General features: G+C 35.6%; 1 non-coding gene across 1 annotated transcript; it reads left to right on the top strand.

Moving 5' to 3' along the window:
- The first annotated feature begins 585 nt into the window (after positions 1-585).
- LOC145060841 (small nucleolar RNA R71) lies at positions 586-692 on the top strand. The gene has a single exon (XR_013687023.1). It is a non-coding gene; the product is annotated as a small nucleolar RNA R71 (small nucleolar RNA).
- Positions 693-23411: the final 22719 nt, after the last annotated feature.

Genomic DNA, 23411 nt, shown 5'->3' on the forward strand with positions numbered 1-23411 from the left:
ACGATTTTGGTCAATTGACCCAATCGAGTCTCGATGCTCTAAAGAGCAGCCTATTGGTTCCTTATCATAGTGTTACTTGCGTCATGTCTTTTCTTAGAAACGGTTGCAAAGCGTGCAAGCATCGAGTTGAACTTTCTTGTACTCCTCGTATGGTAACCATTCCTTATGTGGTTTTCTCCAGTCTTCATCATTCTTTTCCCCACTCGAGTAACATACTTGGTGCTTTTGATTTCCTTTCTCGTCAAGGTCACAGTCCTTAGTTAAATGTGTTCCACCACAGTTATTACACCCAACCCGAGTTGCATTGATGGATTGATCTGATCCATTTTTTTCATCCTTCGGTCCATTGATTCTAACTTTTCCATAACCGCAGCCAAATCATCCGAGGCTCCATGTCCATCCTTGTATCCTCTTATCTTATCTTCTTGAGGGTCGTGATACTCCCTCGAGTGTTTAGAAAATTCTTCAATTAGCTCTTTAATCGTTGTTGGATACTTCTCCGTTAGTGGTCCTTGAGAGTTAAGGAGTTGTCGCATGGTCACGTTTACCCTGTCATAAAAGATTGATACTTCTTGTTGTACATTTAGGTCATGTTGTGGGAAATTTTGAAGTAACCCCTTGTATATTTCCCATGCTTCATATAAATACTCTCCACCTTGTTATTCGAAGTTGGCTATATTCTTCTTCAATTTTGCAACCTTGGATGGTGGCCTAAATTGTTGGATAAACCCTTCACGAGGTTGAGCCCATGTGGTGATGGCTCCAGGTGGAAGTGCTTTAAGCCAATCTTTTGCCTCTCCTTTAAAAGTCACCGGAAGCATCCACAACAACACCATCTCACGTGTAACATTGGGAACATTCAAGTAGTTCGTGATGTAGTTCACCTTGTCCATACACTTGTAGGCATCTTTGTGATACTTCCTATAGAATGGGATATCTATTAGCATAAACAGAATGTGCCCTTTAAGCTCGAAGTTGGTGATGGTCGGAATTTTGTGGTGCACAAGTCCCGACCAGGTGTCATCATGCATCTGTTTCTTGTACTCCTCCATGGTCATATGTGTTATGTTGGCCATCTCGTCTAATTCACTCTGGATTTCGTCCTCTGAATCGTTTTTGGTTTCTAGCTCATATCCTACTTCTTTCTTGCTTGGAGTTTTCTCAAAGTGCTCGAATTTGTTGGATTCAAAAGTGTTGCTTGACTCGCCGACATTCTTGTTTTTCTTCTTGTGGAAAGCCGATTCAGGATCTTTAAGTGGTGAAACTATTGGAGTTTTGGATCCACGGGTCATAAATCACTGAAACAATTAAAAAATAAACGTGTACAAACAAACTTAAGAAAATAAAAAAGAAACTGAAAAATGATCAGTGCCCATGTCGTGGCAATCAAGTCGCCACGTCGTGGGTCCTGATTAAACAAAAAATAGAAAAATAAATAAAAATAACTTTTTTTAGATTTTACCCCACAAAAGGATCATTAAACTAATAGCAATTAAATTAAAACTAAAACAAGTCGTTCCCCGATACCAGCGCCAAAAACTTGATGTGCACAAAATATACCTATCAATTTTTAAATTTATAAACCTTACTAATTAACTAATTTATGCACTTATAGGCAGTGTACCTAGTCAGATTATAGAATATCTTATATAAGTCGGGTGTTGAACACAGGGGACGAAATTTCAATTTAGACAATAACTACTATTAATTAAACTAAGAAACAAAGTATCAATGGGGTTTTTACTGATTTTGCAAGTTCTGTAACTTATTTCAAACTACTACCAATTAAAAAAACTATTAAATCTAAGAAAAGAAAACCATTTGAATTCAATATTAAAGAGTACTTTCGTTTAGTTTTGAATTCCCCCTCTCCTATAATTGATTTCTAGTGGATGGATTATATTAATTACCAATTCATTAAATTACTAGTTATTATGATCAAATACCTAAATGGTCCAGTTTACGAATTACCATGCAATGATCAAGCACAAGTTAAACACCAAATTGATATAAGCACGAATTGGACTATGAATGATAAATTTATGAGATACCCATCCTAGATCAAGACAAGAAACTCAAGCACAAATTATTGATCAGTTATGCTCCCTAACACAATTAAAGTTATTAACTTTTATTTACTTAACCCTAGGATTTGGTCAATCACTAGCTCTAATTATTTGATGATCATAAACAATTAGGTAACAAACTCATTTAACTAGAATGATCATCTATTACAAAAAATTTGTTTAATAAGAATAAAAACGAGAACTTTAACATGCTAGGATTTTGATTATCAAAAACATGTAAAGTCACATAAAACATCAATTAATTCGAAATCAACACATAAGATTCTGGTTCATCTTCACCAAATATATGTATGGGGTGATTAGCCCATAACTAAACCAGAAACAAAAATAAAATTGAAGTTAACTAGAAAAAACATGGTAAAATCTAGCAAAGTAAATGATTCAATGATGATGTTCCTTCAATTATCTTTAAATCTTAAATGTTAATTGAATTCTTCACTTCTGAGGGGTTTCTAAGGGTTTTCAGTCGTAATCCTTAGCTTAATCCTCAATCCAACCTATGGAATTCGATCTAATGTCTAGCTTATATAGATACCAAAAATATGGTTACCACAGTGTGGGGAATAGATGTCACGTCGTGGTCAACAATTAAAACGTGTGTGCCCTAAGTCACGTGAAGCTTTTGCGTCAGGACAGATGGCCACTTCGTGGCCTTTAGATTGCCACGTCATGGCTGCAATCTTTGCACGATTTCTTCTTTTCTTTAATGTTGATGCTAGCTTTGACCTCCAAGTTTCCAGCTTTCTTCAAGTGTGGTCCTTTTTTCTTAAGAATGTCCGTTTTAGCTGCAAAATGTAATTTAACTCACTAAGTACCATAAATCTTTGATTTTAACCAAATTATACCTTAAACGTATTAAAATAATGCCTAAAATTATGAATAAATATGGAAATATCATAAGGGATAACAAAAAATTTCTTACTTTTTAACGAGAATGAACCTTATTTTAACAGTTACCATTTATCAAGAAAAGAAAAATATGAACATGAAAGCTAAAAGCTGCAATTAAATTGAATAATATAACATAAAAGAATGTATATTCCTACCCTCCATCAACGATCTCATCAAGGCATAAACATATCAAATCAAAGTTTTCAACTGCCTCTCTTTGAACAACATTATCCATGTGGTAATAGTGAAGGAGGTTACCCAAGTGACATGGTAAATTGACAACAATTAAAAAGATCTACAACAACCTGAGGATAAGTGTAACTGAATCATAAAAACTTTGCAAGACTGTGGCTAGAGCTAGTCTAATTTCATCGTTACCTCTAGTTACAAAGAGGTGAAAATTGTGTACAAATCTATAGACCATAACGTTATTCTCAAACATTGACATCTCTGCTGCAGAAACACATATCGACAAAAGGACAACATGATCATATAAAGTACTAAATTACCCTCACTACAGTTGTCATTGATACAAATTAGAAGCCAAACCTTTAGTCCTAATGTTGGAGAGTTGTGGAGAGGATTCATTTGAGATTTTTATATCTATCAAATCCTACAAAGTAACACAATCTTTAGCATAGGTGGATCTAGAAAAACAAGTTCATCAACCCCTTTTCTTGATCTAAAAAGACTTTTGATTTCTTTGAGGACTTAAATCAAACATGTGGTATCAAACATGAATCCATCTTTCAAATGAGCAAAAAAACATTTAGAACTTTGGAATCTATTAAGAACTTTGGAATCTATCTTTGAAACATTAGAAGAAATGGTCTTTAACACCATCGAGGGCACCATTGTTAATTTAAGATTAAATTCATTATACACTTAAACTTTCACCTGACCCTTCTTCATTTTTAGATTAAATCTATCAAATTAGCGTTTAAAATTTCAAAAAATAGGTGATTAATCCAATCAATTTGATGGTGAGATTATGTGCTTTTATGTGTAAATGTGTGACAGAAAGGAACGAAGAAGATGAAGAAGTTTTTTAACAAAAAAATGAATAAGGAGAATTTGTTAAAGATACATAGGTGATACCTGATTCGTGCTACTCCTTAAGCGCGCTATGTCCTGATCTTGATAACTGATCGCCACAAGAAAGAATATGTAACGCTGTTATTCTAGGTAATTCCCATTTTAACATTGTTTCTAAAAATAGTTGTAAAGTTGGTCCCTACTCTAGGCGTACGAGTCAGGTAGGTTGGGCGTAGGACTTTACATGTGATTGTGGAATATTTCACGTACGTTGGGCATACGTGTGTGTATGTTGGGCGTACGCAAGAAGGGGAAAAACCCTAATTTTTAGGTTTTGGACCCTATTTAAAGACCCTTATGGCCTCTAACCCTTCTTACCCCTTAGCATCCATCTCTCTTAGCCTCCATATTAAACCCTAATCATTGTGTGTGAAGTTATGAAACTTTAGAGTAACTTTTGGTGTTCTTGGTGGTGAAGAAAGACCCTGGGAGTTGTGGTATTGCTCTCAAGCTTGTTGAATCCATAATTTCCTCATCTAGGTGCATCTTTTGGAGGTATAAAGTTCATACCTTGGAGCTTTCCTTGCTAGATCTTGTTTAAGCTTAGTTTTATGTTTTTTGGTTCAAATTAACGAGTTTTTCTTTCTCAAATATCAAATTGGCATATTAACTCTCTTTACAACATTCTCCATTTTTTTTACAAATAAATCAACTGTTGCTGATGTTTTCTCAGAATTTTCTATAGACCTGTCTTGCATAAATACCAAATTATACTAACATAATGTGATATAAAAAAAATACTGGATTGCCCCTAACATCATATGATGGAAAGACAATTTACTCTTAATTCATGTGTGGGTATAATTGGATTCAAATATATAATAAATTATAAAACTTTTGTGGTGTGTAAATAAATATATTAAAAGTTAATATGAACATTAGATACAAATATAAAACATCTAAATAGCCTGCTTCATTATTGATAAAGGGTTCTCACTACAATGTACGTGGGACCAACTCCTAGTTATATAATAAAATGTGTCATTAGTTTTTGTTTTGTTTTTAAATATATTTTTTTGAAACGACAAATTAACCTACTACTAAATACTACCTGTGTCTTCTAATAGTCTACTTCATCCTCAATAAAGGGTTCCCGCTACAATGTACGTCGGACCAACTCCTAGTTTTATCATAAAATGTGTTATTAGTTTTTATTTAGTTTTTAAATATTAATGAGAATAAATTTTTTTGAAACGACAAATTAACCTACTACTAAATACCACATGTGTCTCATAATGAGACTTCAACCCATGACCTCTTGTAACATCCAAATAATACCGAGTAAAAATTTCATTTGAAATAAGTTAAAGTCATTCATTCATTGTTCCAAAAAATGATCAGAGTCAAAGTATTCTCAAAACATCCGAGTAATTTGTAAACATTCAGTGTAGAATAAAACTCCAGGTGATGCAGTCCAATCAAGCTGAGCCCTTCCTTTTGAAAACGGAAGTACCTGAAACCATTAACATAAATTATAAGCACAAAACTTAGCGAGTTCCCTAAAGTACCACATACAACACACATATATAAATATAACAACACATGGTTGTGTTAGGTCCATATCAACCATGGGTCCATATCAATCCTAAGTCCATAATGACTCCATGTAACAGCATGTAGTTATGTCGGGTCCGAATCAACCCCTGTGTCGATATCAACCCCAAGTCCACAATGACTCCGAGCCCAGATTGGCTCTATACATATAATAAACAATATACTAGTAATAGTCACAAAGACAACAAGCACGTACAAGCATATCAGTAAGTGTCACAAAGACCACTACTATCCTAAAACATAATTCAATAGGTCGGCATTGGTGCCTTCGACCCACAAGTATAGTGAGGAGATTCACCTCACAGTCTGAAAGAATATCTGCATCGATCATTGCACCAAAATCTATCTCTACCAATCACCAATACAATTAACAGGGACTCAAATCTCAAACTATAATTCAAATTACCCAAAACGACCTTATGTCAAACTTGGTCAAAGTCAAAAAGTCAAAACAACAAAGGAGGTCAACGCACACTAAAACGTACTTAGTCACTACGCTCCGCGTAGTAGATTCCTTCCTGATTACGGAGCTCCATCCGGGTACGCTCAGCGTACTACCAAGTATGCCCAGCGTACTCGACCAATTCCGTTTACCTTCATTAAGTGCTTATTTCATTAAGATCTCACGTCCAAAGCTCAAATCAAGTGCCAAATAACATTCTAAGTCATAACGTTTCCAACTTTATGATTTTCCATGGCTAGAAGGAGTCCATACACCAAAATCTTAACTTAACACACAAATCAAAGCATCATGACTCTTGCATGAAGGGAAGAAAAGAGCCAAGATCACATTTTTATGACTCCTAACAGCTCCATAATGAATAAAGTTTCCTACTTTATCCATTATGATTGTCCAAACAACCAAGATCTAGTCTTTAAGTCTAAAATGGAGCAAATATGCATCTTTCTCAACTTAATCCATTATGTCCAAGTCTCCAACCTTTAGATCTGAATCAATATGATGTTTAGATGGATAAAGTTACAAGCTTTATCCATAACAAGGTCGCAAACTTTCAAGATCTAAACTTTATGCACTACAGTGACCAAAGAGCTCATAAAACCCAAAACTAGTTAGATCTAACGGAAGCATCATCAAGATTCAAGTTTTATACTTTATGGAGTTGAGAAAAGTTATGTAAGATTTGGATCCACAAGCTTGAGCTTCAACAATCAACAAGCTTGAAATTCTCTTTCATCCAAAATGCAATCAAAACACATAGAAAGGCTCAAGATTTGATCTAGGGGCTAGGGTTTTGAGTTGGAGTCTCACAAGGTTGGAGGTTGATGTTAGGAAGGACCCCAAGGGGTTAGACTCCTTAAATAGGGCTCAAAACTACAAAAATAAGGTTTTTGCATTATGGTGGTACACCCAGTGTAACACCCTAAAAACGCGATTCCTTCAGCCTCGTACGCCCAACGTACTAGCTAGTGTATGCCCATCATGCCAAACTCCTTTTTCCAGCTTAACTTCAAACAGTCATAACTTCTTCGTTTCAACTCTGTTTTCAATGATCTTTATATCCACGAAAAGGTAACAACGAGCTCTAAGATTCTATCTTGATACTTATGACTAAAAACATCTTGAACTAAAACGCAAGAAGCCCGAAACATAACATTTTCCATTTTACCCCTCAGCTTCCATTGAACAATCCAGGGTTTAAATCATTTGTCCAACATCATACACCTCCACTAGAGTCTAAAATTCATTCTATTAAAGTCCAAGGCCTCCATTTGATCCATTTATTGTCCATAATCTTGAAATAAAAACTTATCAAAACAGGATATTACAACTTTCCCCCACTTAAACTAGATTTCATCTTCGAAATCATTCCTTACTACTTCTATTGTCATAATAGTAAACCTATTCAACGCCACTATCAAAGCCCATTCGTAACATAAATCACACCTCTTGGTGAAGAAATGAACCTTATCACTTTGTCTTTAACAATCGAAAATAAACCCAACTGCTCTGCCCAAAAACTGGGAACCCAAGTTTCTATCTTCTCAACAGAAAAAATTATAACATCCGACGTCCATAAAAGCTCCAATTCACAATCTAAACCAAATGAAACTCTTCCAAACCTGAATTATTTGGCTGACCACTAGAAAGACAAAATCCCTATCTTTTCATCGCGGTCGAAACATTTCATTTGAAAACAAGGCCTCCCACAGTCTCACCACCCTTACTGCAATGGTCAAACTCAATTTGGTGAGGACTACAAGCCAAATCGTAGACTCACAACACTCCCACAATTACCCATCTACTTAGTGAATGTTATGGGCCACCCCGCAGTCATACACCACTTACAAAACTACCTACCAGCCTTGTGAATGCTACCGGCCACCCCACAGCCTTAAAACACTGCTACCATGCCAAAGACCAATGATATGAGACCTAAGAGTCTCAATCAAATGACTACCGGGTCCTACCCATATGAATTATACAACCATTGGTTTACGGTACATCATGACACCTTCTAACCACTAAAATGATAAGCTCAAGGTACTACACCAATTTTGCCGTCATTCCATCACAAGCCTGAAGATTCACAGCCAGCACCACAGGGGCCTAAAGATACTAAACCATCAATCCACCGACTTAAAGGGACCCAATAAACATCCTTTCAATTCTAACCAAACACAACACGAGTCATAACCTTCTATCACACACAATTCCTTTCACACTATAGTCTGTTATCAATGCAAATTCAGACGAAAACATGGTTGCACACAACCAGAGGATGAGATATGCGACCGTACTCTTGTTTCAAATTAAAAGTTGTAACCTAAATAAGAACCACAACAATAACCTAAGCCAAGTGTCCTCATGCTATCATACACAGTCCATATACACTCCTCCTGACAATATCTAATGAACTTACTGTTGGATTAGTGTCTAAGTCCATAACTATTTTGGTATGTATTTGACCCGATGGTGCATGGTCCTTTTGTGTTGCCTTCATCAAAGCAACTTGATAGGATGAATTATGGAGAAATCATATTGTTTAATTAATATTAGTCAAGAATTAATAAGAATTAAGTTTGTGACTAAAAGAGATTAATTAAACTTAAGGGACTGGAATTGTAATTATAAGATAATTGCAATTGGGCTATGGATTACATTATAATATAAGGTTGGAAGAATTCTATGGGAAAGCCCATTAGAAATCGTCCAAGGATTGTTAAGGAAGGAGTCCATGGGTTGCTTAGGGCTTAAGCATCCAAATTAGGGTTTCCTTATTAGATAACCCTAATAGCCTCATTATTTAAAGAACCCTTATGCCCCAAAAACGTGGTGAACTGGTTGATTAGGGTTTCCACACGTTTTGGACAGCCTCCTTCTCTTCTCTTATTCATCCTCTTGCTCTTGGTGTTTGTGAACCATTAGAGGAGTGACATTTGTGACTCTAAGCTTTCTAAAGTCAATACAAGAAGGATTTGAGATTGTTATTGCTACATAACAATCAAGGTATGATCTAAACCCTTATTCATATGTTATATAGATTATCATATGCTAGATCTAGGGTTTATAGTCTTGGATGAATTGCATGTACAATAGAGAAACCTAGATCCAAGCATTAGGATTTGTATGAGCACATAGGATGTTCTTATAGCTAAAACCCATCATTGGTATCAGAGCCTTAATTGGTTTCTATTGTATTGATGCCTTGTATGTTTATTCAAGTTGAAAAATCAATTTTTAGCCCATCTGCCTGATGAACTCGGCGAGTCCCATTGTGGACTCGGCGAGTAGGCCCCTACTCGACGAGTCCATAGGGGTACCCGACGAGTTCGAGCGTCAGAAAGAGGGGATTTCGGGATTTCTTGTTGTTTTTCTCATGGATACTTGCCTTATCTGTTTTGGGTCATTAAAATTCGAATTTTAATCATATTTTGAGTGTATCCTTGATTAAACCAAAGCTAATTACCAATTGATTAGATAATAACTTCCTTATATGATTAAAGTTGATTATTTGTATTAATTGGGTAACTTATTTTGCAAGAAATTGAAATTTGGTCAAATACAGATAATGATAAAATTAATTGTTTAATTTATATTATTTGTTATTTGATCCTTGTGTTATGAAAAGTTTCAATTTTCCCCCTTTAGGTTTTATAGTTTAAATTTGAACTCAAAAGTTTTTGTTTTGAAATTTAAATAGTTGAAACCGTAATGTTTTGAAAAAGTTTCAAAACTTGCCCTCAAATTTTGGAATTTAAATTTTGATTAAAAGTTTAATTTGGATGTATATTTAAATTATAAACCCTAATGTTTTGAAATGTTTCAAAACTTGCCCTCAAGTTTTGGAATTTAAAGGTTGATTAAAAGTTTAATTTAGGAATGTTAAATTCTAAAACCCTAGTATTATTTTGAAAAGTTCAAATCACACCCTTATGGTTTTATTAATTAATTAAGGTGTATAATTAAAAGAGGTTTAATAAATCCATAAAGTTTTGGTTTACAATATAATTGAATTAAAAGTATAATGGTTAAATTTGACCACCTAGTATTTTAAAAGTGTAAAATACACCCTATACTATATATAACACTAAAAGTCTAACATATATATATATATATATATATATATATATATATATATATATATATATATGTATGAGTAAAAGTCAGTCTTACCGTTAGTAGGCCTCATTCACGAAGCTGGTCTATAAGGGGTGTTTAAGGAAATTGCCTATAAAATGGCGATTGAATGGGTATCCACTCTTACCCACCGCACTCTTGACTAGTGGAAGGTCGTTAGCCGAACGGGTAGGATAGGACAAAACTTTACATTATAAGTATAATGAAGTACACAAAGTAACTAAATGTTTTACAAATTCCCAATCTTAGTTACTTTAGGAAAAAGTGAATTGATGCAATTCCATGAAATTACACTTTGTGCCCTCGCGAAGACGTTAGTGGAGCGTGTGTGGTTTACCAGCACACTAAATGGTTCTAAGCAAAGGTAGCAAAGGGTGACTCAATGTTTGTCATAATTCGCTGGAGCGTGTGTGGTTTACCGGCACATTGAATAGGTGATTGTAACATGTGGGGGCACCATGTAAGTTTGCATGGTTATTCACACCCGCTTTGTGATCCTCGGCATCCTAGTCACAAACTAGAGGGGCATATTGAGATTTAAACATGCCATTGAAATGTTCAATGAATCTCATAGGATCTAGGAGTTTTCATAGATTTAAAACTTCAATTTCTTTTTCGCTTTTCATGGTGGAAATTAGTGAATCGTCATTCACTTACCTTCAAATATTCTGCAACTAGATTACGGCATCCCTTTTCTAGGTTGTAGCGTATTGTGTTGGGTCCTAGCCGTAATATCTCATTTGGGTGATTTATTAAGGACTCAATCTATCAACTAACTTGAATTTATTTTTCTCCCGTTTTGTAGATGTCAAAGTACGACAACTATGGTCTTCCCAAATCTCGTAGAACAAGCATTCCACATGAAGATGATATTGCACGATTCGATCGAGGAACAAGAAATCATGCTTCACTTCCTCCACCTCCTCCAATTATTCTCCCTAACCCACAAGATCGAAGAATTGAAAGGTTCAATGTCACTAAAGCCTTATTGGAAATGAAACATGAAGATGGTAAACCCGTGTGTGCCCACGTTCTAGGAATGAAATCACACATCGATAGGTTGATAATGTTGGGTGCGTCATTCCCTGATAAGTTGGCTGTGAACTGGGTTCTGCAGTCACTTCCTGAATCATATAATGAGTTCAAAAGAAAGTATTATATGATGGATCATGACAAAAACCTCATTGACCAAACTTATATGCTCATTGATGCTGAATCAGAAACGATTTGGCAAAGCAATGGAGCGTATTTGTTGGGAAAGTCAACCAACCATGCTTCCGAGGACGTTCTAGGAGAACCGACCTGCGTTTGCTGCCAAGTGAAAGGGCGTTGGATACAAGTCTGCCCAAAGATCCTGAAGAGACCAAAGATGGGAGAGTCGAAGAGTATGGCTGCGCTTCAGGTAAAATCCCCCATCTAACTCCGTTAAGTTCCTATTCGTTGATTCTTAATACATAATGTGATAAGATTGCATTTGAATGTTTTGCAGGATCAGTGAAAAGAGAGGAAGCTTGATGGAAGAGCAAGATGAATCTAATCACAAAGAAATGGATCTCGATCACATGGACTTGAAGATTAGATTTTGAGCTAAGAGAGTTATGATAGAGTTGTTAGGAATATTTGACTACATAGTTTTTTTTCAATTGATTTTGCATTGTAAGGACAAATGTTTTCCGCTGCTTTTATGAATAAAATAAATTTTGATTTGACTCATTTATTTATTTACTTGCAATGAAATCGTTATGAAAAATTGATGTTTGCATATTTCTACAACGAATGGATGTGATTCTTAATTATGTTGTTTATGGAAATGTCAAGAATTTACCAAATAGGGAGAGTTTCTCATCATCCAAATTTCAATTGGACAGAAACTTGGAATCATGCAACTTGGTTGCACGATGAATGAGAAATTTCATATTTGGAAATTAGACTAATTCGTTGACAAATGGTCAAGTGAAGGACTAGGAGATCGAGTACACAAAGTTGTGTGTTGATCAAATCCACCACAAGAGTAACAAAGATATTCGTCATGATTTACTAAAGGTTTAGTAAATATGATTATACTTATAAGATTAAGTGTAATTCTGAATTGATTAAAACGGTTTAAATCAACAGTAGAACGAATAAGAAGAATCAAGTAGGCAGAAAGATAAAAGTTTCTCTATTTTAAGAAGAAGAGAGAGTACCTTTTATGCTTTATGATATGCCTTAATGATTAAGAACCATATCTCAATTGATCCTCTAAGTGAATCTTAGTACAATTGTATGTCTAAGAAGAGGTATTAAGAATTGAAGAAATGGTTAAATCAAGAAGTCAATCATACTTCATTCCAAAACAAGTCTTAGAGTTAAGATTGTGACATTGAGTGACAAGTCTAAAGAAGGTTTATAACATTCATCAAATGTAGGATTTGGAAAAAAGGATTTTCTTATTCTCGCACATTTGAAATTGGAAAGTTGTGATGTCTTGGATAAGACAAAGACCAACTAGGACCAATTTTATGAAATGTTTTGTCTTGATAAAAAGCTACACTAACTCTTGAATATTGGTTTGTCAAGAAATGTTTATTGAAAAAAGAATCTTATATGTCAAGGAGTCAGTGGGAGTCTTAATGGTTTTGAAAAGTTCAAATCAAGGATAAACCTCATCGATCATCACTAGCACACGAGTAGAGGTTTACAACCTATCATGTTGACATTACCTTGTTTCTGTGTCGTTCCAATTGAGTTAATTATGCATGTGAGTCTATGAGTTCTCATTTGAATGCATAAAAGGCAAGGACCTTGATCAATTGAAAGTACATTGATAGGAAAGGGTGAGCTGCTTAACTACTTGGAAGACATGGTGGGCAGCCGTGTTACCATAAGGCAAGAAATCAAGATTGAGAAGGTTTGGTCCATATGAGTTTGGATTTGTCGCAAACTTTGGTTTTGACAAATTCACATGGATAGGAACACATACACCATTAAAATCTAAGTGTCATAAGATTCCCTCCTTCATGAAAATGACTGTGAGGAAATGCTTTCACTAAGGAAGATTTTAAGAAGATAGTGATTGTGAAATTGTATTCTCGAATTCGATTATGGTTACGGTATCCCTTTCCATGATTCGAATTGTGAGATTTGGCAATTAGTCTGAATTGTTTAAGACACACATATGAGCTATCTAAGGCAAAGGTGTATAAGTTTAAGAAGCCTTGATAAAAGATTATCAAATCAATGGGTATTAGAAATATGAACTTAAAGAAATTCAATAGGCATTGTTTTTCTGAAAGTTAAACTGTTTCTGAATACGTGTCAAAGCTAGTAGGAGCATAAGTGTTATGCTTATATGATAATAATCATCATGATAGTGGGAGCATAAATGTTGTGCTTGTATGATTATTAAGGCAAGTATTGCAAGTTAGCAATATTATTTATAGAAAACAAGACTCATACTTTGCAAAGTTGTAAAGATGGAATAGTTGTTTTTCTATAATTAAGGGAGAGAATACTATGCGTCATTTCAAATCTAAAGGCTTAGGTTGTGGAATGTTAATAAATTTAGTCAAGGATACATAGTGTGTTCTTAAATTTCGATTATGATTACGACATTCCTCTTCATAGTTCGAATTGTGAGAACGTAGCACATAAAATATTATGGCAGAAGATTGATAAAGTATCAAATCTTCATGTAAGACATTATGCATCGTGTCTCATACGCTTCGGGTATAGGATCGATTGCAAATGCTATAATATTTGACCATTCTAAAATTTTCCCAATGTCTAGCGGATTTAGATGGAAAAGGACAAGAATCGGTTTGACTAAGATAATTAAACAACTATCAAAGGACAATCCAAAGTTCATCGAGGATTGGTCGCTTGTGAGTAGTTGGAAGTATAGTATTGGATGGAACATATCGACATTATTATGAATAGAAAAGATTCTATCAAGAATGAGTTGTCATATGAAAAAAAAATATGGAAATGTTTCCATATTGAGAGTTGGATATTGAGAATCAATGTCTAGATTAGAAACTTTTATGCAAAAGGACGTTAAAAGGAATGTACTTTGAGTGAGAGACATCACATCTATGGAATTGTCTTGTAACAATCTCCGATAGATGACTTTGTAATTCATTGGCAATAGTCATTGTGACTTTTGTGCTATGACATTACAAAAGGGGTCATTGCATTAAATGTTAGAATCTAACATATTCCACAAGTGGCAAGAATTTGATATTCTTTCACTTGTGAAAAGGATTAGTAGTTGTGAAATGAGTATGATTGAGAATGTGTTCATTTGATCTATTTCACAAAGTAAGAACCATAGGTAAACATTGTGTGCATGCTAGGAGCATGGGAAAAGTGTAGTAATAATTCAAGTAAGAAGTTGATTACCCAAACAACAAATAATGAGTAATCGATATGGTGATAAATAAAAGGTGTTTTATTTATACTCAAAGGTTTGAGGTCATATGGGATTAGTATTATTCTTGTGTTTCACTTTGCATGTTTTGACTTCCTGAATAATTTAATTGGTTTAGAACAGTCAAATTATTCAAACGGGCCACAGTCGTTCATATGTTGGAAGTAGATATGAATGAAGACTGTCGTGAATTGGTGTGTGGATTGTCTAAAGAGTATTAGACATAAGCAAATGTTTGCTGCAACGTTCATGAGTGCTTATGAATATGATTTGAGCATTGGATTAAACCCACGCTCACTTGGATCACTTCATGGATTTTATCACGAGTGATTGGTGAGATGATAACATCTTATATTCTTGAAACCGAGATGTGTGAGTCGTATCTTGCGAGTCGGTTGCACATTGATAATATGTAAACGCACCAGTAACTTGGTGTTATAAAATATATTGTTGTGTGTGATTCGGTGAGTGAGTGCAAACGAGCATTGAGTCAAAGTTTATCCGTTCCTTTTATTCAAAGTAGGATAAAGCGATATCTGTGGGCCCCTCGATGATTTAGTGATGGCACCTAAGTGCTTGGGCAAGCCGGGACTAATTTGATGTGTTCAAATTGTAGTCTGTTGTCATTCGTCATAAATCTGAATTCGGGAAACATCACATAGACAGAGAGAATGATTTAGATCCATGTCTAAGTCTATACGATATCTAGAATGGAGGAATATATGATCCCTTATCTAAAGGACACGCGTATCTGATAAGATCAGAGTTGACAGCGGCTTTGGAAAGCTACGATTGTAGATCAGGATCTGAAGTCATACACATAATAGTTATTAGACTTATCCAAGTGGGAGACTGTTGGATTAGTGTCTAAGTCCATAACTATTTTGGTATGTATTTGACCCGATGGTGCATGGTCCTTTTGGGTTGCCTTCATCAAAGCAACTTGATAGGATGAATTATGGAGAAATCATATTGTTTAATTAATATTAGTCAAGAATTAATAAGAATTAAGTTTGTGACTAAAAGAGATTAGTTAAACTTAAGGGACTGGAATTGTAATTATAAGATAATTGCAATTGGGCTATGGATTACCTTATAATATAAGGTTGGACGAATTCTATGGGGAAGCCCATTAGAAATCGTCCAAGGATTGTGAAGGAAGGAGTCCATGGGTTGCTTAGGGCTTAAGCATCCAAATTAGGGTTTCATTATTAGATAACCCTAATAGCCTCACTATTTAAAGAACCCTTATGCCCCAAAAACGTGGTGAACTGGTTGATTAGGGTTTCCACACGTTTTGGACAGCCTCCTTCTCTTCTCTTATTCATCCTCTTGCTCTTGGTGTTTGTGAACCATTAGAGGAATGACATTTGTGACTCTAAGCTTTCTAAAGTCAATACAAGAAGGATTTGAGATTGTTATTGCTACATAACAATCAAGGTATGATCTAAACCCTTATTCATATGTTATATAGATTATCATATGCTAGATCTAGGGTTTATAGTCTTGGATGAATTGCATGTACAATAGAGAAACCTAGATCCAAGCATTAGGGTTTGTATGAGCACATAGGATGTTCTTATAGCTAAAACCCATCACTTACTATAATACACACCCTCAAGAGAACCCAAAACCAACCCTGGATCTGTTGCATTCCTTTTTCCTCACAACCTTACCCCAAAGAGTGAAGTTTCAGAAGGTCTAAGAAAATGACGAATCTCAATTAGAAACAGAAACATTCACATGAACGACCCAAACAAGATCCCACATCTTGATTGAGACTAAACAGATCCTACCAACATGTAACTAGCTCGATAAAGCTTCCAAGGTTATCCAGAAATGATGTTAAAACCCTGGTCGGATTAATCCAAAATACCAACCCTTCCATCACGACATGCCAAAATTGGATTTTACGGAGATCCAAAGCCACACCTGAAAAACTAAACAACCCTGCCTCAACATCTGAACTTTTAATAACCAAGGACATCTGCCAAACCTGAGCCCACTGTGAAAAATACTTCCATAACTAATAATTGGGGGTACCCAAACCCATAAATCAAAATGTACAATGTATAAATTTTGACGATGGACGAAAGAACCAACGATCGAGAATGCATTGACAACTAATCTAATGATTCGATTCACTGCTGAACTAAACCCGTGTGGAACTAAACATACCAAACTCCGAAGTTGATTTATCGATCAACAACTGCCCAACGTAGACTATAAATATCAATCTATACAACGAGCTAACAAATCCCTCAACAACCGATTCTTAACCTAAGCGACCCAAACGCCTCTCGACCTTGCATCTACATTCCTGAAAGGAACCACTGGCTACAACGAGCTCCTTGACCAATAACTTCTTGTTGCAAAGACAACTCATGCATTCCTGAGCACATACATCTGATGGCAACTTACTCTGCACCCCCAACTTGACCAAATCTTGGACCAAAGTCTTGCATACCCGAACCGCAGATTCCTATGACCCATTAGTGTGAAACCAACTGTCCGAACAGATCGAGTATCTTTCAAGCAGAATACCCAGTCCTCCCCCACTTAGGGTTCGAACTACCAACAACTGACACTACAAACCGACCAAAACTCAAATCGGCTCAACCATATACATAACATTCTTGACCCTTGGAATTTATAATAAAACGTAAGATGATCTTCTAGATAAAGACCAAGAAAACTCAAAGATATTTCGAATCTTAGATGGAGACCTCAAAAAGCTCCTAATCATAATCGCCTCTAACATCAAGAATCCCATGCAGATGCACTAACAATAATTATGGCAATCCATTCATAACACCAACTTCCTATCTAGAAACAAATGGACAACCACACTCCTCGCCTAAAAATCCTCAACCGTTAATTCATCGCGAGGATCATTCATCAATACTAAGGGAAACGTTCTCTTAGTAAGGATACATCAGAGCCAACAAAAGTTGTCACCCCAATTCACCTTCCTTGATCACCTGGAACAATCAACTAGCGCCATATCTTAACTAAATTCAAAGACAGCAGACCCTTGATCTCATCTCAAGGTAACCATACCACAAGAACCCTCTTGTGCATTCCCACAATGCCATACTTGACGCTAAAGAGCCACAACCATCTAGCCCCATGCTTGGTATACATCCCAACTCTGAAAACCTCATGTCTGCTATCTCTTTCCTCCGGACACGAAAAACTCGAATAACATAATCCTCGTCATAGATAGTGACATCTCAATCCCTCTACTAATTACTCAGCCTTTGGTTTCAATCCTCGATCCGATCATCACAATCACTTCTTTCTTGAGTCACACGACTCAACTGGAACTGCTTCGAGAAAGGCCCTCAAGACCTCATAATCAAATAACCCATATGGGTCTACACCATTCAAGGCCAAACTGACATGGCCACTAAGGCCCTAACAATTCAACAAACCCATCATCAACCTGAACAACCATAACCGATAATTCGATAAGGACAGAAACACACTGCAATGAGTCATAGTGCCAAACCATACAATCTAGCCCCAACCAACTGTTGGAATAGTGTCTAAGGCTGCAACTATATTAGGCAAGTATTTGACCCGATTGTGCATGGTCCTTTTGGGTTGCCTTCACCATAGCAACTTGATAGGATGATTTATTATGAGAGAATAAATATTATTAATATATTATGAGAATAATATAATGAATAATAATATTGTTATTTGATTAATATAATTCATAGATTAATTAGTATTAATTTGGTGACTTAAAGAGATTAATTAAATAAGAGGGTATAAACTGTCAATTGTTTCATAGTTACACTTTGGGCTGTAAATCCTTCTTGGATAGAGGATGGACGAATTCTAGGGCTTGGGATAGCCTCAAATTCGTCCAAGGCTTATCTTTGGAAAGGATTTGGATTGCTTTAAGGAAAGATTATCCAACTAGGGTTTAAGGGTGAAACCCTAGGAGCCTTACAAGTATAAATAGACCCCTAGGGCAAGGGAAATCGGCACCTCTGCTAAAGCAAAGAAACCCTGGCCGATTTCTAATCCCTCTCCTCTCTCTCAAATCATCCTCCTTGCTAGTTGGTGTTTGTAAGCCATTAGAGGAGTGACAATTGTGACTCTAGAGCTCCAAGACAACAAGATCAAAACAAGAGATTCAAAGGTAAACTTCTAGATCTGATTTTGTATTGTTCTTATACCTAATTAGTCATTAGAAGTCTTGGATTCAAAGCATGTTTAATTAGAGAAACCTAGATCTAAGCATTAGGGTTTGCATGTGCACATAGGAATGTTCATATGGCCAAAACCCATCACCAACTCCTTAGAATCCGTGAAATTTTTCCTCGATTCGAGTATGGATCCTGTGCTTTCAGTAGCACGGGCCCAATACTACCTTCCACATCTATCCGTACTTTCCCCAAGGATCATCCCAGATCGTCTAAGTAACTACTCTTGTCCATTACCATTCGATCCAACCACATATACCCGTTCTCAAACAAATAACCACCGCTAAACAACACATCAAATTCCTCCAAGGCACTTCCTAGGCTTTCCTAGGATTCCACCCTTACCCTGTCATCAGTTGTTGGAGAACCCCTACTAAAATCAGCTAACTACTTCATGAATACAATTACATGCAACAAACCTTAAATAATATTTCAAATAAAAGACCCAACCCTACAACAGTTGGACTCAGACAAGAGATGCGTAACAGGGCCAAGTAAATCACTCTAAAATTATCTAACCTTTACTGCATATAACTTAACATATTCAAATAATAGTTATCTCGCATCATTATGAGTCCCACAAAGCACAAAGCAAACAACATTCAGGCATAAACACCCTAAAACATAAAGACATCTTCCAACTCAGTTGCTACTACGATGCTAGGAACTTCCACTAAAATTTTCGGTTGCCTTATGCATGCAAATTATACACAAAACAGGATTAAATAGACTGTCGAATAAATGATTCTACCCTAGGGCCACTACCAGACGAGGAGCAAGAAATAAGGCTAAATCAGTCATTCTAGGGCTATATGATCCTAATCGTATATAATTTTTAAAGCATACACTTATCAATCACTTCCATCAACATATATTCCAAATCTATCCTAACCTCCAATTCCTCATAGGTTATACTGCATCACAAATCAGGCCAATCTATCATGCAATTCCTGAAGGTATCCTTAGCGTTATCCTAGCATGCAAACATTCCATATCATATAATATATCATCATGTACGGGTATTTTGGGAAATAATTACTTGAGCTCAGCCGATTGCATGCATCACACCCCCTTTTTCTTTATAAAATTATTTTTAGAAACTTATTTCCTTTCAGAAAGATTATTAATTCCCCAGTTTGAGTTCAGTCACACCCGAGAGTGTATCTGAATCCCTCAAACCAAGGCTCTGATACCAACTTGTGACGTTCCAAAAATACCAAGCAAAAATTTCATTTTAAATAAGTTAAAGACATTAATTCGTTGTTCCAAAAATACGATCAGATTCAAAGTATTCTCAAAACATCAGAGTAATTTGTAAGCATTCAATGCGGAGTAAAACTCCAGGGGATGCAGTGCGATCAAGTCGGACCCATCCTTTTGAAAATGGAAGTACCTGAAACCATAAACATAACTATAATCATAAAGCTTAGTGAGTTCCCCAAAGTACCACATACAACACAACACGTGGCTGTGTCGAGTCTGTATCAACTTCGAGTCCATAATGACTCCATGTAATAGCATGTAGCTGTGTCGGGTCCGTATCAACCCCAAGTTCGTATCTACCGCGAGTCCATATTGACTCTGAGTCTAGATTAGCTCTATGCATATAACAGACAATCAAACTAGTGATAGTCACAAAGACAGCAAGCACGTACAAGCATATCAGTAAGTGTCACAAAGACCACTACTATCCTATAACATAATTCAATGGTCCGACATTGGTGCCTTCGACCAATAAGTATAGTGAGGAGACTCACCTCACAGACTGAGAGAATATCTTCACCGATCACCAGTCCAAAAGTTATCTCTACCGGTTACCTGTACAATTAACAGGGACCCAAATCTCAGATTATAATTCAATTTACCCAGAATACCTTTATGCCAAACTTGGTCAAATTCCTGGTCAAAGTCAAAAATTCAAAGGAGGTCAACACAGACTGAGTACGCCCAGCATACTCAGTCACAACGCTCTGTGTAGTAGATCCCTTCCTGATTACGAGGTAGCCTGGTACGCTCAACATACTACCAGGTATGCCCAACATACTCGACCAATTCCATTTACCTTCATTAAGTACTTATTTCATTAACATTTCACGTCCAAAGCTCAAATCTAGTGCCAAATAACATTCTAAGTCATAAAGTTTCCAACTTTATGAATTTCCATGGCTAGAAGGAGTCCATATACCAAAATCCTAATTTAATACACAAACCAAAGCATCATGATTCTTGCATGGAAGGAAGAAAAGGACCAAGATCACATTTTTATGACTCCTAATAGCTCCATAATGGATAAAGTTTCCAACTTTATCCTTCAGGATGATCATAACAACCAAGATCTAGTCTTTAAGTCTCAAAGAGACCAAAAATACATCTTTCTCAACTTAATCCATTAAGTCTAAGTCTCCAAACTTCATATCCGAATCAATATGATGTTTAGATGGATAAAGTTTCCAACTTTATCCATAACGAAGTCACAAACTTTTAAGAACTAAACTTTATGCACTAAAGTGACCAAAGAGCTCATAAAACCCAAAACTAGGTAGATCTAGCAAATGCCTCATCAAGATTCAAGCTTTATACCTTATCGAGTTGAGAAAAGCAATGTAGGCTTTGGATCCACAAGCTTGAGCTTCAACAATCAACAAGCTTGAACTCAAAACACAAGGGTTTAGAGTCAAAATGCACTCAAAACACATAGAAAGGCTCAAGATTTAATCTAGTGGGCTAGGGTTTCGAGTTGGAGGCTCAAGAGGGTGGAGGTTGATGTTAGGAAGGACCCCAAGAACTTAGATGTTGGAAATTTTTATAACCAAAAACATAAACGTGGAAGCTTTAGATCTTTAATCTCGAATCTGGTTACAAGAAAACTTGAATAAAATGAAGAATTCATACTTGATTTCATTATCATCTTCAGATATGAAGAATTGGGTTGGGTTTTCCAGTTGATCTCAAGACCACCTCTAAGATCCCTCAACAATGCCTCACGGATTTCTTTGTGTTATTTCATGTATTATGATTTGCTCATCATCATATGTATTTATAGATTGAGATAAACCCTAATATGAGAGATGGAAGGGATCTTGAGGATCTTTAGTCAAATCGGGAACTCAACCCACATGGTAGGTAAATATTCTATAAATCGGTCCATCAACAATTTATATTCTTACCATAATAACTGGATTTAATGATAACATATGATGTGGTCCCATAATTATCTAACAATCTCCCACTGGACCACAAGTATACAAATGTACGTATAATTGTATAAGCGCTTTAATGAATGTTATCATAACATTGGTACCCTTAAACAATCTCGTCCACTAATCATAATAGAATAGGATCAAAGCGGTCTTCATTACAATTTACATAACTAAACCTATCAATGGTCACATATACATATATCACTAACGACATAGATTAAACATGATTTATGGTTTTAAAATCTAAATAGATTTCCAACGGGTTCCTCTTTAGATTGAAGTGAGATGAAACTTCAAATAAGTGCAAATAATAATGGAGTTGATTGAATTCTTAATTCTTTACAGAAAAACATAATTGTTTTTAAACAAAACATAAAGCACTTTAAAACTCCTACTAAAACCAAATATCACACCAACGTGTGTAGTATGCTCATGAAAGACCTAAGGAGGTAATCCCTTTATGAGCGGATCTACTTTTATGGAGTTTGTTTATATATATATATATATATATATATATATATATATATATATATATATATATATATATATATATATCCATTTTGCACTTTTGTATTAACAGAAGGAAACTTGATGTCAATATGCTTTGACTTAATAGAACTTATGTTATTGGAATATAATATTGCTAACTTATTATCACAACTTTAGTGGTCTTTCAATACCAATAATGTGTAGCCTCGTGAAAAAATTCCGCAACCATATTCCATGCTACAAATTATGCTGCCATTATGGAAAAGCTACCGAAGTCTATTCAATGAAATGACTCATCATGCTAAAATGTAAAAGTATCCTAATATGGACCAGTAACCATTTTGGCATATAATAAAATCATATTCTTAATAAAAATGATCTCCAAAACATCTGAGTTTCCTATAGTTGAGCATATAGCCTTTTGTTATATATAGATATCTCAAAATCCATTTGGTTGCTTTCTTATGATCCAAACTTGAGTTGCGTAGATATTTGCCCAAAACCAGAAAGATAAATTTACTCCCACTTAATTTGTGATACACGAAATCATCTACTGTATTTACCTCAAAACCAAAAGAGATAATAAATTCATGAAAAATGTGGTACCATGCATTGGATATCCAAAGTTGAGGTTGTTGAGTTTGTGTATTTAGAATAGGAGATTGAATAACATTGTCGATCACTGATTCATAATCTGCATACTATCGAAAGCAATAATAAGAATCAAGATTGATTCCTCCTTAAGAACAATGTTTTAACCTTGTTTCTCCCCCAAACTCAACATCCTCAAAGAATGTTGCTCTATCCAAAATGCATGGTCAATATCCATGCAATTGAGAACTAACATAATGCCCTCATTCCATTGAGAAC

Source organism: Lactuca serriola, chromosome 6, assembly GCF_051521515.1.
Source record: "Lactuca serriola cultivar US96UC23 chromosome 6, Lser_US96UC23_V15, whole genome shotgun sequence".
NCBI classification, from domain to species: domain Eukaryota; kingdom Viridiplantae; phylum Streptophyta; class Magnoliopsida; order Asterales; family Asteraceae; genus Lactuca; species Lactuca serriola.